This window comes from Cupressus sempervirens, chromosome 4 (assembly GCF_028749045.1).
Source record: "Cupressus sempervirens isolate cs-2001-9-10 chromosome 4, ASM2874904v1, whole genome shotgun sequence".
NCBI lineage: Eukaryota > Viridiplantae > Streptophyta > Pinopsida > Cupressales > Cupressaceae > Cupressus > Cupressus sempervirens.
In genome coordinates this window covers 225055235-225076594 of record NC_143121.1, presented here as the reverse complement: position 1 = coordinate 225076594, position 21360 = coordinate 225055235, and positions in this window count along the sequence as shown.

Sequence of the window (21360 nt, the reverse complement as noted above, 5' to 3'; positions counted from 1 at the left end):
ACTCAGACAAATTGATGATGCCACACTCTCGGCCATTTCATTTGGCCTTGAGACATCTACGGTACATTATGTTGTGTTCGCATTTTTTTTCTATTTGATATTGTAGCATATATGGTTGCTAATCTTTCTTTTATCTTGTAGGTAGCACCTATCTCGGAGGGACAAAGTGTGGAGGGTGAGCCAACACGCATTGACAACGAAAAGGTAATTAGGCACTTTCTATTTGATTAAATATCGATGCATTCTTATAAAATGTTTGTGGTAATCCCATTTAATTACATTCTTTATTGTATATAGGGCGTTGCTACTGGTGATGAACCTATACAGATTCTACGTCATAGACCATCAGGGATTTCCATTCGCACTGAGACCCCATTATATGTATAAGTATAATTTATTTTTTATTATCATTATCTTCATAAATAAATTCAAAACTGATTTCTGTGATATTAACAACTACTATTTTGTATCTCATAGGAGACTCCTAGTGCACATGAGATCCGACGGGAGAGTTATGTAGATTTGATGATGCAGCCACTCACTCCTGAGGAGGAGCCTACAATAGTAAGTTGTAGTTTGAATTCATGATTAAATATGTCATAAATTTATCATGCTATGAATTATAATGTTATAGTTTAAATTTTAGATTCATCTGACGAAGGTATTTGAACATATATAGCCCACAATCAGAGAGGTACCAACATTGCTGAGGGCATACGAGAGGACTCCTAACTGGTGCAGGAGGTCAATGAGAGAGGTATTTATTATAAAATTTTGATAGTATTAATCTCCATTACAAAAAAGATCATTATGCATTTGAGTAATTCAATTTTAGATACGTAGAATCATATAAATTTAGTAGTCTAACTTTGGGTTTTCCATTTTTGTTTATGTAGGAGACATCCGAACCACCTAGTGCAGCGAAGAGGCTACATTTTGATCATCCACCAGAACTCTAGGATAGTATAGTTGTCATAGGATGCATCATGATATTATATGCATATTCCACATTGATATTATACACATTCTGATGGCATGATCAGCCACATTTTGTATATGGATTTATGTATTTTGATATACATTTGAGTACTTTGTCTATGGATACATGATCTTTGATATATATTTGTGTAAAATTTTGTCTATGGATACATGTATTTTGATATATATTTTTTTCATTTATGTGCACAATGATATACCTATTAATTTAGTATCTAGTATTGTTCAATTTATCGTGGATCATGTGTCATGCCCTAAATTTTACTAGTAAAAACACAACAATTTTCTTTTTTTTTGTAGCTTATGAAGTTTCATAAGAAATTACATATTTTAAAACACGGTTATCATTGAATAGGAGTTCAAGACTCATGTGGATAGTGTCATCCGTTTGTAACATTTTAATCATAGGTAGTTTTCAAATAGATTGGATAACAGTCTAGTTCAAGTTAGCATCACGAGTCAAAAGAGAAAGTTCAAGATACAAAACTCATAAATTAGTTAGGTAATTCATATCCTAACAAGCCTCTGATACTAATATTCTATTAGGGTCTGTCAGTTGTATCATATGGACTAGGTCATGATTCTAGCATGTAAGGGAAGGGGATCAGAATTACTTATTATCCTCATTACCAATGTACACACATTCATTAATCATTACAACATATATTAATGTGACAATTACTATATGGTGTAGAAGTGTAGTATATATTAATCAATTAAACACACATATCTAGAGAATTTAGATTTAGTACTCATCACATGAGCACCCTTAGTTAAATAAGAAAATGTACACTTATCTACCACACTATATCGGATCTAACCATTGTAAATTAGAAAAGATATGCCCCAAATGTAGCTTTGAAGTCTACATGATGGAGAAGGGGCCACTTGTATTAATAGTATCCATCATTCAACACATACTATACACAACTTATGGAATAAACAATTTGTTTTATGTGCCAAACATGTGTCATGTGCTTGCATCCATATCTTATTGGTTACAGGTCCTCTCAAAGATTGGACCAATACTGAGTCATTTTCTCTCTCTTTACTCTATTTAGTCATCCTTATGCATTCTATCAACATTTCTTCCTCACCAAACTAGCACTCACTATAGTTTCCTAAACACAAAAATTACTATTTCAATACATAAATTAAACTCATTCTAACAAAAGACAATTACTAACTATCTAGCTCATCAACTACTAACTAATCTAGCTACATTGCCATGCTTTTACATTTAATATTTTAATTACTATAATTACTATACTATTACATTTACTTTTTATATTAGTACATCTAATTATTCACCATAAGCTTACTTTCTCACTATCAATATTATTATTATCAAAGCATGTTAAGATTCAAAGTAGTTTCATAGTACGAATTAGTAAGCATATAAAATGAGGAACTCTTACTAAGTCTAAGGACCAATTCAAAGTACTTAACTCAATAATAATTCATGATCAGTATTTAAACACATCCTACTACATCATCGTATTGAGTGTGTCAATTTAAATTTGTTAGATGAATTGTTTATGCAAGGATTAGGTGCAAGCATATAAATAAGGTTTATATATAACATACCTTGTAGTTCTGACATATATGTATTCATCATTTCATGCAACTAGCATAGTAAAATGTGTTGTACATGAATCATATTACCATTAATTATACATAGGGTACATGAGCTGATGAGCTACCTCTAATGACATGCCTATTGACCCTGATTACATACTAGCTAACTAATGCTTTCTTCCTACACTACATTTTCAAATTGGTATATATATTCTCTCGACTTTGATATTCTACTAATATCTTCAATCGAATCCACAACATTCATTATCTAACTAACATTCCCTCAAGCCAAATATAAAATTCACTTGACATTAAATCCAACATCTACACAAATTTTTCATGCATTCAATTCTATCTAGTAACTCTTATCTATCAATGTGCTTTATTGACTAGATAAAACTAGATTTGAGTTATTATTTTAATCCACCATCCATCCTTATCCTTGATTCTACAATCCCATCATCCTGACAACTTACTTCATATTAACCCTATTATATCTACATCCAACTATCCTAATTTACAGTCTTAACACTAATTTAATTAAACCCTCCGTACTTAACATCATGTTCAATTATATATGCATTCTCGTAAACTTATTTATTTCATTTAATTTATTTTCCTATATTGAGTTTTTCCATTACCATATGGTTTAATTGTTACATGTTTCTAAATGAGCTCCTTGATATAAACATTACCCTTAAACTAAGCTCAAATACACTAAGTGTCATTATCCTCTACTCAAGACTTGAAATGATTAAATAATTATCTGATAAAAATAAAAACAAATCTAAAGGGTGAACCTCCTATCTATCTTAAATCCTCATCATTCCCTAACTCTTAACAAGGCCACATTTCTTCCTACACGTGGTCCCCACAAGGTCCCATGTGGGTCATGTGCAGAATTTTGACTAATCCAAGCCTTAGGACATCTTTTTCCCATCCCTCCAATCAGCAATCCTAATGTGAAAAAGTCATATTAAATGTCAACATGACATTCTCCTAAGTACAAATCCCTTGGGATTGCTATCCCACTCCCCCTTAATTTCAAGTCGACTACCTATGCTTGGGAACACATGACCACTGCTGCAAGGAGGGGACAACTAGTGCATAAGACAAGGATGTGATATAAACCCTTTCTCCTATGCACCCAAGTATATTAATGGGGATGAAACCCCTTTTCAAGGAGGCAAGATCAAGGATAAAAGTTTTGACATGACATGTTAGAATGAATGTCAAATTTAACAATACACCTTGGGGAGTGGAGAAAACTTTTTGCATTATGATGGCTTAGGAAATGTTGGGGGCTACTCTAGAAGGGTGATCAAGATCAATCTTGGCTTTTATTTTATTTTTGAGTTAAATATTTAAATTTGTCATATTCTCTAACATGCACACTAATATGCCTTTATTTATTTAATTACTAATTTATTATTTGAGTGTTGGATGTGACTTAGAGGTCACAAGATTGTAATGTGTACCATTCTATCACTTAGGAAATATATTAGTCTAGGACACTCATTAGTTTCTATATGATATTTTTATTTTTATTTTTATTGGATAGTAGTCTAGAATTTGGGAATATTCTTTAATATTTTATTGCTCTGTATTAAGAAAGGGATTTATTTACCTTTATCATACATTTTCCAAAGAGGAAAATGCATGCCTACAACAATGTATCTCATAGATTTTATTATGTCTTCTCTTACAACAAACTTCATTTTGTTATATCATGAAATTAATTTGATGATTTCCTTGCTTAGAATTGCATTAAGCTTGGTAATTAAAATCAATGTTATCCATGCATGTGATATGAACATAAAATTTTCCTTCTAAATTATTGAGTGCACAACAAGATTGTAAGCAATCTACTAAGTTTTAAATTTATACAATCAATGGTATCACATAACATCTATGGATTGTTATTATCAACTAGTCATTTACAATACCACAAGGAGAAAACTTTCTTTCACATTTTCAAATGATAACAATGATGTCAAAGTAAATCTACAACTCATACCGATGCTTTCATAACAATATAAACTCCAAATGAAACATGCATATACAACCTTACCAATTATTTCCTCTACACATACATTAGGTAACAATGATACAATCTCCTTCCATCACAATGGGGCAACATAAGGGACTTTTCAAAATCATAAGGAACATGAACATTGAAAGATATGGACAATGAGTAGCATGAACATTGTCCAACATGATCATTGAGAACATGAACAAGCTGGTGAATCCTCCTTCACAAATGAGGGTACAATGTCAAGTTTTCTCATCCAACATCAGTTTGCAAAATGATCATTCCAAGACATTTCCATTGCTCCCTTGGACACAAATCTACATATGCAACACAACAAAACAACAAGGACCATGGGTACTTTCCACCCAACCATAGGCCTCAAAGAGACCACCCCCACACTAGGGAACAAGGCTCAAACTGGGATACACATAGAGTTCATCAATAGCCCTCATGAGCTCTGAGTTATTTTAGGCCTCAATATTACCATCCTATAGCATTCAACGGTTCATTGATAGCCCTCACGAGCTCTAAGTTATGAGCCTCAAAATATCCACCTCAAAATGCACTTAGAGCACCTTGGAGACTCCTCGGTATGGGGTGGCCACGGATGATGGATGGTCTCCATGGCTAGAATGAAGGTGTCACTAAGGTTCACCCACCCACCTAGAGCTAATGGCACTAACAATTTGATGCCAAGATCAGTGGTTTCAAAGTTACGCTATGGTGCACCTATGAACTGAGGCACACTACGAGTTTTGGCATCGAGCAAGATCGTTGTGTTGAATCCAAATGGAATGTGATCTCTCAAAAATGAGATATTTTATTTTAGGTCTCAATATCATCATCCTGTAGCATTTGATAGTTCATCAATAGCCCTCACGAGGTTTGAGTTATGACCGTTGAAAGATTGACCTTGAAATGCACTTAGAGCACCTTGGAGACTCCTTGGTATGGGGTGGCCGCAAATGATGGATGGTCTCCATGGCTAGAAAAAGGGTGTGACTAGGGTTCACCCACCCATCTAGAGCTAATGGCACTAAAAATTTGATGCCAAGATCAGTAGTTTCAAAGTTACGCTGTGGTGCACCTATGAACTGAGGCACACTGTGAGTTTTGGCATCGAGCAAGATCACTGTGTCGAATCCAAACAGAATGTGATCTCTCAAAAATGAGATAGGTTATTTTAGGCCTTAGTATCACTATCCTATAGCATTTGACAGCTCATTGATAGCCCTCATGAGCTTCGAGTTATGACCCTCGAAAGATTGACCTCGAAATGCACTTAGAGCACCTTGGAGACTCCTTGGTACAGGGGGCCACAAATGATGGATGGTCTCTGTGGCCAGAAAAAGGGTGTAACTAGGGTTCACTAACCCATTCAAAGCTAATGGCATTGACGATTCGATGCCATGATCAGCGGTTTCAAAGTTATGTTGTGGTGCACCTATGAACTTAGGCATACTGCGAGTTTTGGCATCAAGCGAGATCTTTGTGTCAAATCCAAATGAAATGTGATCTCTCAAAAATGAGAGAGGTTATTTTAGGCCTTAGTATCACTATCCTATAGTATTTGACAGTTCATTGATAGCGCTCAGGAGCTTCAAGTTATGACCCTCGAAAGATCAACCTTGAAATGCACTTAGAGCACCTTGAAGACTCCTCAATACGGGGTGGCCGCAAATGATGGATGGTCTCCATGGATGAAACAAGGGTGTGACTAGGCTTCACCCACCCATCTGAAGCTAATGGCACTGACGATTTGATGCCAAGATCAACAGTTTCAAAGTTACGTTGTGGTGCACCTATGAACTGAGGCACACTATGAGTTTTGGCATTGAGCGAGATCGCCGTACTGAATCCAAACGGAATGGGATCTCTCAAAAATGAGATAGGTTATTTTAAGCCTTACTATCACTGTCTTGTAGCATTTGATAGTTCATTGATAGCCCTCACGAGCTTTGAGTTATGACTCGCAAAAGATCGATCTCGAAATGCACTTAGAGCACCTTGGAGACTCCTTGGTACGGGGTGGCTACAAATGATGGATGGTCTCAGTGGCCGGAACAAGGGTGTTACTAGGGTTCACCCACCCATTCGGAGCTAGTGGCACTGACGATTTGATGCCAGGATCAGTAGTTTCAAAGTTACGCTATGGTGCACTTATGAACTGAGGCACAGTGCTAGTTTTGGCATCAAGCGAGATTGATGTGTTGAATCCAAACAGAATGTGATCTCTTGAAAATGAGATAGGTTATTTTAGGCCTCAACGTCATGAGCTCTAAGTTATGACCCTCAAAAATTTGACCTCAAAACGCACTTAGAGAACCTTAGGGACTCCTTGGTATGGGGTGGCCACGGACGATAGACGGTCTTCGTGATTGGAACAAGGGTGTCACTAGGGTTCACCCACCCACCCGGAGCTAATGGCACTAACGATTCAAATAGCTCTAGCTATTATAAGTTAGATTTTGAAAAGTTGTTTTGTGCTAAGACAAGTTTTATTGCAAATTTGATTGCAAATAGACTCTATAGACTCCTAGGGACCCTAATAATGTTCTAAACATCTAGAATAACCTAAAAAACATGGAATTTACCAAAAATCCACTTTATTGGACCAATTGATGGCCAAGGCTTATAGTTGCACCATGGGGTTTTGTGTCCATTACAAATGTGGATGGTTATAGGGAGATCATTAGATCTATCCCTAGACCTTATTACATCAAGGATAGAAAAATGATTAGGTGCTTTGCACTAGTGTTCCCTGTATTTCATAAAATTTAAACTATAGAGTTTCCTTCCAAAATGCTTATGTAGCCATTACATTCAAGATTTGAATTTTCTAAAGCAATAAGCTATATTTTAAGTGACTTATTGAATGTTTCAACTTATGAAATGACTTGAGATTATTATGAGACCTTATTAGGACCTATGTAATGACTCACTTACCCTATGCAAACCTAGACATTACTAAAGTTCAAATATCATGGTCCTTTACAACTTTTCAATATGAAAGTCTTTCAAAAAATTATACAATATTATGACTCTTTATGCTTTCAAATGCCATGATTGGTTGCAAAATGGAAGAAATCAAATATTCTAATTGTTCATCCATACTTTCTAGATTTTTCTGATTTGATTAGTTTGATAAAAATAGTTCTAATAATCATAATGTCAACTTTATGTCAAATAAGGAAAAAACCAAATTTGTAATAAGATATCCGCAAGCAATTATCTTTCATATAGTTATAAATGCTCTTAAAATTATCCTTATAGCCTTGTATCACATGCAAATATGATTTGCAAGAACTTGTTCAATATCTTCCTCTTATAATTCCTTACAAAGAACCTACCAAAATACAAATTAGAATGTGCAACTAATTTGACCTATCTTTTTCATTATTACAAAAACCATATACAAAAAAAGTTCACATTTTACATCATAATACATCATAAATCTTAGGGATTCTCCCCAATACCACCCCCCCAACTCTTCATGATGTACCTACATTCCAATATCATAAAAAAATTAGTAACTTATTGTATTAAACGAGATAATCATTAGTTCATTGAATCATTATAAAGAAAATAACATAAGAAGTAAATATACCTAGTCGAGTGTTCCAATAGGGTCCTCTCTTTGTTTTAGGGTCTCCAACAGAGCTTCATGATCAACATTAGCAATAATAAAAAGTTCTTTTACTTTTGGCCTTCCTTGATGCTTCAACAACTTTATATTTGTTGCTATAATAAGATGCAAATATATGAGAATTATTTTGTGCTTCTGATAGTCTTCGAATGTAGGAATTTTGTTCCTTCTAAGCATGTATGTCTGCATTCATGTTCCAGCAACAACCACTAAACTAGTAAGATATGTGAATCCATCATCATTTTTGATTGCTTGTGCAAGTTTTTGTTTACCTCTTACACAACGTGCTAACCAATAATCAGATTTCTCATCATTCCCTTGTGGTGCAACCAATGCAAAGACATGTCTTGGCTGAAGTCGATCTGATAGATGGTTATGCTCAAGTGAACTTTCCATGTCATCATTTCTAATAGAGGATATTATAGAAAATGGAGTAAGATAATGTGGATGTGTCCACCCACTCACTTGACTCACATTGATCCCAATCACACTGAAAAAAACTAAGACAAAAGCAAGCTAGCTATCGTGTCCAGATGGTCCATGTATTAGAATTAGAGCTCTAGAATGAATGCATTTTTTATGAGTCTCTCACTGTAGCACAATCTAATCTATTAGCTATGGACACTTCCTCAACCAACCAAAAGAACTTGTGTACCACTAAATCAAGAGTCCCCCCTGTGATAATGCTAAACTACATCAATCAACAATGCTACAAGCATCAAGAAGCTCTGTTGCTGAAATCTTTAGTTGCTCCTTGACTAGAGCTCTCTTCACACATGCCCCCACTCCATCATGTTCCCATTTTCCATGGCCGGACTAAAAAACACTCCAAATATGAGGCACCCCTCTCTCTACATGCATCCTACACAACCAATAAAATATGCAAGCATTCTTGAATTAACCTGTATAGTTATCTGACCAAATGATATGTCTATCCATAGCAATTGCATGCTCATGTAAGAAATCAAAATAATTCTCAAAACAATGTTGCACAAATTTGTGAGAGTGAGATCTATCATCACTCATATAAAAATGATACTATCTAATAATCTTCTGATTATCTTCCACACTATCAGGGGCATGTCTATATGTTATGTGAACAAAAATAGCAATTTGAATAGAGTTGTAATACTAAAATTGTGTCTCATTTTGAGGTTGCAATGTGTAGTTCTCAACAAAATCAACAACTGATATAATAGTGCCAATGGGAAAAGTCTCCTTACACATTCTAAATTGTTCATCCAACCATTGAGACTTGTGACTATGTCTTGCATACTTGTAAAAAATAAATTCCTTGAAATCTAAAATAAAACTAGCCACATATATATCTTTTCCAACCAATTCACATCTAGAGCTCTCACCTCCACTCTTCAATGTGTATTTCACCATTTCATATACTTTTTTTTCACTATTGTCTTTCCAAGATCTTGTTTGCACCCCTCATGGAAACATGTGTCAAACTTGGATAAGCCACCACATTCTGAACAGTTCTCATTTAAGCTAGCATTTCTATAAAAGAAACAACCATCAACTCTATGACATAAAATTTGATCTAGCAAGTCTCTTGGTGATTTTGGAAGCTCACTAGCACCACAATCCTCTAACATTTCTTTACTATGCAAAGTAGAATGGATGGAGCGTAATAGTTCATAGTGCATAGAAAACTCAATATGATATTTGCAACAACATGTATTTTGAATTTTGAGTGGCACACAATAAAATGGCTTCAAAGATTCAAAAGCCCTTTGTGATATATAAAGACTTGGATGACTCTCTCTAAATTGTTTGAACAACATAGTTTGACTTACCTCCAAACAGTGTTTAGGATGTGGTGTGCGGTCTCTAATGCCAATTTTCAACTTTAACACGTCTTTAGCATTGGGTGATACTCGTGATTCAGAGTGCCAAAATTGTGTAATTTCTTCCTTCACATCATCTGATAGCTTCTTATCAAAACGTGGAAGTCTCCCACCAAATGCCCATGTTTTATTTTGAAGAGGATCATCAATTTTCTCTCATCAATTAAGTGCTCTTCTCAAAGTAGTATGATTTAGATTCAAATCAATATAAGGTTGTCTCATATATCTACCCTTTCTCAAATGATGACTTACCAAAGAGGTTGTAATAACCCTTTGAGCAGCTTTGTTATCTTTCTCCCTATTATTTTTTCCAATATTATTGAGAGCACTGAAAAGATTCTTCACAATAATGGCATTTCTTTCCAACTTTTTATTAACACGAATCTTCAATTTGGAAAGCATAGGTCTCATCTTTTGCACCTTTAATCAGTGCATGAAAAACTGACATTGCTCTACCACTTTCTTGTTGCCGAAAAACATCTGATATAGTCTTGAAGCACATAACCGAATGGTTCTTTCTAATTTTTTTCCTTCCAAACTAGTAATAATCATTTCATCAATTTCAATTATCAATTTTGGTGTTTTAGAACCTTCATGTCGATTATAATTAGGAGATATCTAACGTTGTTGTGCATTAGGTTCCTGTGCATTGTCATGTTCGACATGGTCAATTATGCACTTTGGATTATGACTTGGTAGCATTTCATCTTCAAAATTTTCATTCTCTGAATTTTCAATTTCAGCATTATCATTTTCAATAGGTACACTTTCATTCCCCAACTGTACATATTCATTATCTAACTCTATAATTTCACCTTCGACTAATTCATCATCAACTTGACTAATATTTAGCATACCTTGTCTTTTTCTTCGGTGTTCCATTTTGTCTCTTTCCTTACATGCTGCAATGTTTTCATTGGATATCTTCCTTTTGCATTTATCCTTTCGACGACTGCTGCTTCCCACTGAGATGACAAATTTGAACACCTAAGGTTATAGTTTTGAATTTTTTTCGATTGGTTGGGCCCCAAAATGCACTTTTTTGCAAAACCCGTGAAAAAAGAACTAAAAAGGTGATGTTGTTGAGTCTACAGGGATAGGGATATGTTAGAAATTGGTGCCAATAAAAATTAGATAATCAATTTCAGATCGGATATCCGATTCGAAATTGGATATCAGATTTCAGATCGGATATCCAATTCGAAATTGGATATCTGATTTTCTACGATGACATTTGGAGGGAAAACAACCTTTGCTACAATAGTATTAATATCAGAATAGTTATTGGAGGAAAACCGACTTTGATTTATTAGTATTAATATATAGCATTAGAGCTATAAGAGTATTAATATATATTATTATTATAGCTATAGTATTAATATATAGTATCAATATTATTATTATACCTATAATAGTATTATTACTATTACTATAAATACAATAGTATTAATATTTAGTGTTTATTTATATTATTATAATTATTATACTACAATAGTATTAATATATATATTAATACTATGCCATAATAGTATTAATATATATATTATTACTATAGCTATAATAGTATTATTATTATTACTATAGATATAATAGTATTAACATTTAGTGTTTATTTATATTATTATTATTATGCTACAATAGTATTAATAGTATATAAATATGTTGTTATTTAATAGGTCAAAGCAGGTCATAGGTCACCCTATGACCACTTTTGACTCATATGAAAAATTATAATATTTCCCTAAGGACATATGTCATCATTTAATAGGTCAACGTGGGTCATAGGTTCCATTGACCATATGAACAATTCTAATGTCCCTAGGGATCCTAGGACCCCTAGAGACATATTTCGTCATTTAATGGGTCATAGGGGAACTATGACCCCATTTTGACCCATATGAACAATTATGATATGTCCCTAGGGGTCCTAGGACCCCTAGGGACATATGTCATCATTTAATGGGTCAAACAGGGTCATAGGTCACCTTCTGACCCCCTTTGACCCATATGAACAATTCTAATATGTCACTAAGGGTCCTAGGACTCGTAGAGACATACGTCATCATTCAATGGGTCAAAAGGGGTCATAGGTCACCCTATGACCCCCTTTGAACCATATGAACAATTCTAATATGTCCCTAGGGGTCCTAGGACCCCTAGGGACATATGTCATTATGTAATTGTTCAAAGGGGGTCATAGGTCACCATATGACCCACTTTGACCCATATGAACAATTCAAATATGTCCCTAGGGGTCCTAGGACCCCTAGGGACATATGTCATCATTTAATGCATCAAAAAGGGTCATAGGGTGACTTATGACCCCATTTTGACCCATATGAACGATTATAATATGTCCTTAGTTGTCTTAGGACCCCTAGGGACATATGTCATCATTTAATGGGTCAAATGGGGTCATAGATCACCCTATGACCCCTTTTGACTCATATGACCTATGACCCCCTTTGACCCATATAAAAAAATTTAATACATCCCTAAGGGTCCTAATAACCCTAGGAACATATATCATCATTTAATGGGTCAAAGGGCGTCATAGGTCACCCTATGACCCCATTTTACCCATATACATAATTTTAATATGTCCCTAGGGGTCCTAGGACCCTTAGGGAGATCTGTCCTCATTTAATGGGTCAAAAAGGTCATAGGGTGAACCTATGACCCCCTTCAACCATATGAACAATTATAATATGTCTCTAGGGGTCCTAGGACCCCTACGGACATATGTGAACATTTAATGGGTCAAAGGGGGTGATAGGTCACCCTATAATCCCCTTTGACCCATATGACTAATTCTAATGTCCCTAAGGGTCCTAGGACCCCTTGGGACATATATTGTCATTTAATGGGTCAAGGTGGCTAATAGGTTAAACCTATGACCCCCTTTGACCATATGAACAATTCTAATATGTCCCTAGGGGTCCTAGGAGCCCTAGGGACATATGTCATCATTTAATGGGTCAAAGGGGGTCATCAGTCACCCTATGACCCACTTTGACCCATATGAACAATTCTAATGTGACATGTCATCATTTAATGGGTCAAATGGGGTCATAGGTCACCCTATGAACCACTTTGACCCATATGAATAATTCTGATATGTCCCTAGTGGTCATTGAACCCCTAGGGACATATGTCATCATTTAATTGGTCAAAGGGGATCATAGGTCTCCCTATGACCCCCTTTGACCCATATCAACAATTCTAATGTCTCTAGGAGTCCTACAACCCATAGAGAAATATGTCATCATTTAATAGGTCAAAGCGGGTCATAGGGTGAACCTAGTACCCCCTTTGACCTTATGTACAATTCTAATATGTCTCTAAGGGTCGTAGGAACCTTAGGGAAATATGTCATCATTCAATGGGTCAAAGAGGGTCATAGGGGGAACGTATAACCTCCTTTGACTATATGAACAATTCTAATATGTCCTTAGGGGTCCTAGGACCCCTAGGGACGTATGTCATCATTCAATTCGTCAAAGGGGGTCATAGGTCACCTTATGACCCCCTTTGACCCATATGAATGATTCTAATATGTCCCTAAGTGTCCTAGGACTCCTAGGGACATATGTCATCATTTAATGGGTCAAAAGGGGTGATAGGTCACCCTATAACCCACTTTGACCCATATGAACAATTTTAATATGTCCTTAGAGGTCCGAGAACCCTTCGGTACATATGTTGTCATTTAATGGGTCAAAAGGGGTCATAGGTTAAACTTATGACCCCTTTTGACCATATGAACAATTCTAATATGTCCCTAGGGGTCCTAGGACCCCTAAGGACATATGTCATCATTTAATGGGTCAAAGGGGCCCATGACGCACTTTGACCCATACGAACAATTCTAATATGTCCCTAGGGATCCTAGGACCCCTAGGACATATGTCATCATTTAATGGGTCAAAGACCTATGACCCATTTTGATAGATATGAAGAATTCTAACAAAGACCCCTAGGGACATTTGTCATCACTTAATTGGTCAAAGAACCCATATCAATAATTCTAATATGTCCTTAGGGGTCCTAAGACCCATAGAAAAATATGTTATTATTTAATGGGTCAAAGGGGGTCATAGGGTGAACTTAGTACCCCATTTGACCATATGAACAATTCTAATATGTCCCTAGGGGTCATAGGACCTTTAGGGACATATGTTGTCATTTAATAGGTCAAAGGGCGTCATAGAGTGAACCTCTGACTCCCTTTGATAATATGAACAATTCTAATATGTCAGACCCCTAGGGACATATGCCATCATTTAATCGGTCAAAAGGGGTCACAAGTCACCCTCTGACCCCCTTTGACCCATATGAACAATTCTAATATGTCTTTAATAGTCTTAGGATCCATGGGGATATATGTCATCATTTAATGCGTCAAAGGAGGTCATAGGTCACCTTATGACCCCCTTTGACCTATATGAACAATTCTAATGTGTCCTTAGGCAACCTTGGACACCTAGGGACATATGTCATCATTTAATGAGTGCAAGACTTATGACCCAGTTTGACCCATATGAACAATTTGAATATGTTGCTAGGGTTCATAGCACCCTTAGGGACATATGTCATCATTTAAAGCGTCAAAGGGGGTCATAGGTCACCCTATGACCCCATTTCACCCATATGAACGATACTAATATGTCCCTAGCTATCGTAGGACCCTTAGGGACATGTTCTCATTTAATGGATCAAAGGGGGTCATAGGGTGAACCTATGACCCCCTTTGACCATATGAACAATTTTAATATGTTCTTAGGGGTCCTAAGACTCTAAAGACATATGTCATCATTTAATGGGTCAAAGGGGTCATAGGTCACCCTATGACCCCTTTTGACCCATATGAACAAATTCTAATATGTCCCTAAGGGTCCCAGGACCCCTCGAGATATATGTCATCATTTAATGGGTAAAAGGGGGTCATAGGGTGAACTTATGACCCCTCGTACTATATGAACAATTATAATATGTCCCTACGAGTCCTAGGACCCTTAGGGACATATGTCATCATTTAATGGGTTAAAGGGGGTCATAGGGCACCCTATGACCCCCTTTGACCTATATGAACAATTTTAATATGTCCCTGAGCATCCTTAGACCCCTAGAGAAATATGTCATCATTTAATGGGTCAACGGAGGTCATAGGTCACTCTATAACTCACTTTGACTCATATGAACAATTCTAATATGTCCCTCGGAGTCTTAGGACCCCCAGAGATAAATGTAATTATTTAATGTGTCAAAAGGGGTCATAAGTCTCCCTATGACCCCCTTTGACCCATATGAATGATTCTAATATGTCCCTAGGTGTCCTAGGATCTCTAAAAAGATATATCATCATTTAATGGGTCAAAGAGGGTCATAGGTCACCCTATCACCCCGTTTGACACATATGAAAAATTATAATACATCTCTAGGGGTCTTAGAAACCCTAGAGACATATGTCATCATTTAATGGGTCAAAAAAGGTCATAGATCACCCTATGACCCCCTTTGACCCATATCAACAATTTTAATATGTCTCTAGTGGTCCTAGGACTCTTAGAGATATATGTCCTCATTTAATGGATCAAAGGGGGTCATAGAGTGAACCTATGACCCCCTTTGACCATATGAACAATTTTAATATGTGCTTAGGGGTCCTAGGACTACTAAAGACATATGTCATTATTTAATAGGTCAAAGGGGTCATAGGTCACCCTATGACCCCCTTTGACCCATATGAACAATTCTAATATGTCCCTAGGGGTCCTAGGAACCCTCGGGACATGTGTCATCATTTAATGGGTAAAAGGGGGTCATAAGGTGAACTTATGACCCCTCTGACCATATAAAAAATTCTAATATGTCCCTAGAGGTCCTAGGACCCCTAGGGACATATGTCATCATTTAATAGGTCAAAGGGGCTCATAAGGCACCCTATGACCCCTTTTGACCCATATGAACAATTCTAATATGTGCCTAGGGGTCTTTGGACCCCTAGAGACATATGTCATCATCTAATGAGTCAAAGGGGGTCATAGGTCACCCTATGACCCCCTTTGACCCATATGAATAATTCTTATATGGCCCTAGGGGTCTTTAGATCCCTAAAGACTTATTTCATCATTTAATGGGTCAAAGGGATTCATAGTTCACCCTACGACCTCCTTTGACTCAAATGAATAATTTTAATATGTCCCTAGGAGTTCTAGTACCCATAGGGACATATGTCATCATTTAATGGGTCAAAGACGGTCATAAGGTGAACAAATGACCCCCTTCGACCCATATGAACAATTCTAATATATCTCTAGGGGTCCTTAGACCCATAGAGACATATCTTGTCACTCAATGAGTCAAAGGGGGTCATAGGGTAACCTATGACCCCCTTTCACCTATTTGAACAATTCTAATATGTGTCTAGGAGTCCCTAGACTGTTAGAGACATATGTCCTCATTTAGTGGGTCAAAGGGGGTCATAGGGTGACCCACTTTGACCATATGAACAATTCTATTATTTCCCTAAGGTTCCTAAGTCCCATAGGGATGTATGTTATTATTTAATGGGTCAAAGACCTATGACCCATTTTGACCCATATGAACAATTCTAATATGTCCTTAGGGGTCTTAGGACCCCTACAGACATATGTCATCATTTAAAGGGTTAAAGGGGGTCACAGGGTGAACCTATGAACCCCTTTAACCATATGAACAATTCTAATATGTCCCTAGGGGTCCTAGGACCCCTAAGGACATATGTCATTATTTAATGGATCAAAGGAGGTCATAGATCACCCTATGACCCCCTTTGACCTATATGAACAATTCTGAAAATGTGCTAGGAGTCCTATGACCCCTAGGGACATATGTCATCATTTAATGGGTCAAAAGTTGTCATAGGTCACCCTATGACCCCCTTTGACTCATATGAACAATTTTAATATCTTCCTAAGCATCTTTAGACCCGTAGAGAAATATGTCATCATTTAATGGGTCAAAGGGAGTCATAAGTTACTTTATGACTCACTATGACCTATAAGAACAATTCTAATATGTCCTCCGGGGTCCTAAGACCCCTAGGGACATGTCATCAGTTAATGCATTAAATGGGGTCATAGGTCACCTATGACCCCCTTTTACCCATATGAACGATTCTAATACATCCCTAGGTGTCCTAAGACCCCTAGGGACATATATCATCATTTAATGGGTCAAAGGGGGTCATAGGTCAGCCTATGACTCCTATTGACCCATAGGAAGAATTCTAATACATCCTAGAGGTCCTAAGAACCGTAGGGATCTATGTTGTCATTTAATGGGAAAATCGGGTCATAGATCACCCTATGACCCTCGTTGACCCATATGAATAATTCTAATATGTCCTTCGGGGTCCTTGGACCCATAGGGACATATGTTGTAATTTAATAGGTCAAATGGAGTCATAAGTCACCCTATGACTCCCTTTGACCCATATGAACAATTCTAATATATCCCTAGGAGTCCTAGGACCCCTCGGGACATATGCTGTCATTTAATGGGTCAAAGCCTTTTAACCATATAAACAATTCTAATATGTCCTTATGGATCCTAAGACCCGTAAGGACATATGTCATCATTTAATGGGTCAAAGGCGGGTCATAGGTCACCCTATGACCCCCTTTGACCCATATGAACAATTCGAATATGTCTCTAAAGGTCTTTGGACCTTTAGGGACATATGTCCTCATTTAATAGGTCAAAAGGGGTCATAGGTCACCCTATCACCCTCTTTGACCCATGTGAACAATTCTAATATATCCCTCGGGGTCCTAGGACCTCTAGCGACATATGCCATCATTTAATGGGTAAAAGAGCGTCATAGAATGAACCTATGACTCCATTTGACCATATGAAATATTTTAATATCTCCTTAGGGTTCTTCGGACCCCTAGGGATCTATGTCGTCATTTAATGAGTCAAATGGGGCCATAGGTCACCCTATGACCCCTTTTGACCCATATGAACAATTCTAATATGTCCCTAGGGGTCCTAAGACCCATAGGGACATATGTCATCATTTAATGGGTGAAAGGGCATCATAGGGTGAACCTATCACCCCCTTTAACCATATGAATAATTCTAATATGACCCGAGGAGTCCTAAGAACCCTAGGGACATGTCGTCATTTAATTGGTCAAAGGGAGTCATAGGTCACCTTATGACTCCCTTTTACTGATGTGAACAATTCTAATATGTCCCTAGGGGTCCTTGGACCTCGAGGGACATATGTCGTCACTTAATGGGTCAAAGGGGGTCATAGGTCACCGTATGACCCCCTTTGTCCCATATGAACAATTCTAATATGTCCCTAGGGGTCATAAGATCCCTAGGGACATATGTCATAATTTAGTGGGTCAAAAGGGGTCATAGGTCATCTTAGGACCCCCTTTGACCCATATGAACAATTCTAATATGTCCATAGGGTTCCTAAGACCCTTACAGACATATGTCATCATTTAATGGGTCAAAAGGGGTCATAGGTCACCCTATGACCCTATGACCCCTTTTGAACCGTATAAATTATTCTAATATGTCCCTAGGGGACCTAAGACCCTTAGGAAAATATGTCATCATTTAATAGGTCAAAGGACATCATAGGTCACCCTATGACCCCCTTTGACTCATATGAACAATTCTCATGTCCCTAGGGGTCCTTGGACCCTTACGGACATATGTCGTCATTTAATAGGTCAAATGTGATCATAGGTCACTCTACGACCCCCTTTGACCCATATGAACAATTCTAATATGTCCCTAGGCGTCCTTCGACCCTTATGAACATATGTCTTCATTTAATTGGACAAAGGAGGTCATAGGTCACCCTATTACCCCCTTTGACCCATATGAGCAATTCTAATATGTCCTTAGGGGTCCAAGGACATATGTTGTCGTTTAATGGGTCTAATGGGGTCATAGGTCACCCTATGAATCACTTTGACCCATATGAACAATTCTAATATGTCTTTAGGGGTCCTTGGACCCTTGGAAACATATGTCCTCATTTAACGGGTCAAAGGGGGTCATAGGTCACCCTATGACCCCCTTTGACCCATGTGAATAATTCTAATATGTCCCTAGGTGTCCTAGGACCCCTAGCGACATATCTTGTCATTTAATGGATGAAAGAGCGTCATAAGGTGAACCTATGATTCCATTTGACCATATGAAATTTTTTAACATGTCCATAGGGTTCCTCGGACCCTTAGGGATATATGTCATCATTTAATGAGTCAAAGGGGGCCATAGGTCACCCTGTGACGCCCCCTTTGACCCATATGAACAATTCTAATATATCCCTAAGGGTCCTCAGAACTATAGGGACATATGTCGTTATTTAATGGGTGAAAGGGCATCATAGGGTGAACCTATCACCCCCTTTAACCAAATGAATAATTCTAATATGACCAGAAGATTCTTAAAACTCCTAAGGACATATGTCATCATTTAATTGGTCAAAGGGGGTCGCAGGTCACCCTATGACCCCCTTTCACTGATGTGAACAATTTTAATATGTCCCTACGGGTCCTTGGACCCCTAAGGACCTATGTTGTCATTTAATAAGCCCATATGAACAATTCTAATATGTCTCTAGGGGTCCTAAGACCCCTAGGGACATATGTCATAATTTATTGGGTCAAAGGAAGTCGTAGGTCACCTTAGGACCCCCTTTGACCCATATGAACAATTCGAATATGTTTCGAGGGGTTCTAAGACCTTAGAGGACATATGTCGTCATTTAATTTGTCAAAGAGGGTCATAGGTCACCTATGACTCCCTTTGATGCATATGAACAATTCTAATATGTCCTTAGGGATCCTTGGACCTCTAGTGACAAATATCATTATTTTATGTGTTAAAGGGGGCATAGGTCACCCTATGACCCCCTATGACACATATGGACAATTATAATATGTCCTTAGGGATCCTTTGAACCTTAGGGATATATGTCCTCATTTAACGGGTCAAAGGGGACCCTATGACCCTCTTTGACCCATATGAACAATTCTAATATGTCCCTAAGAGTCTTAAGACCCGTAAGGACATATGTCGTTATTTAATGGGTAAAAAGATATCATAAGGTGAACCTATGACGCCCTTTGACCATATGAACAGTTTTAATATGTCCCTAAGGGTCCTAGGATCTCTATAGACATACGTCATTATTTAATCGGTCAAATGGGGTCATAGGTCACCCTATGACCTCCTTTAACCGATATCAACAATTCTAATATGTCCCTAGAGGTGTCTAGACCCCTAGGGACATATGTCGTCATTTAATGGGTCAAAAGGGGTCATAGGTCACCCTATGAGCCCCTTTGACCCATATGAACAATTGTAATATGTCCCTAGGGGTCCTAAAAGCCCTAGGGACACGTCATAATTTAATGGGTCAAATGGGGTCATTTAATAGGTAGAATGGGGTCATAAGAAACCTATTACGCCCTTTGACCATATGAACAATACTAATATGTCTTTACGGGTCCTAGGACTCCTAGGGACATATGTCATCATTTAATGAGTCAAAGGGGATAATAGGGTGAACCTATGACGCCTTGAGATCATATGAACAATTCTAATATGTCTCTAGGGGACCTAAGACACCTAGGGACATATGTCATCATTTAATGGGTCAAAGGGGGTCATAGTTCATCCTATGAGACCCTTTGAACTATATGAACAATTCTAATATGTTGTTAGGGGTCCTAGGACCTGTAATGACATATGTCATCATTTAATGGGTCAAAGGAGGTCATAACGTGAACTTCTGACCCTTTGAGACCATATGAACAATTCTAATACGTTCGTCATTTAATGGGTCAAAGGGGTTCATAGTTCACCCTATGACCTCCTTTAACCGATATGAACAATTATAATATATTTCTATGGGTCCTTGCACCCCTAGGGACATATGTCATCATTTAATGTGTCAAAAGGGCTCATAGGTCACCCTATGACCCCCTTTGACCCATATGAACAATTCTAACATGTCTCTAGGGGTCCTTGGTACCTTAGCGACATATGTCCTCATTTAATGGGTCAAACTTATGACCCTCTTTGACCCATATGAACAATTCTAATATATCCATCGAGGTTCTACGACCCATAGGGACATATGTCGTCATTTAATGAGTCAAAGGGCATCATAGGGTGAACCTATGACCCCCTTTGTCCATATGAACAATTCTAATATGTCCTTAAGAGTC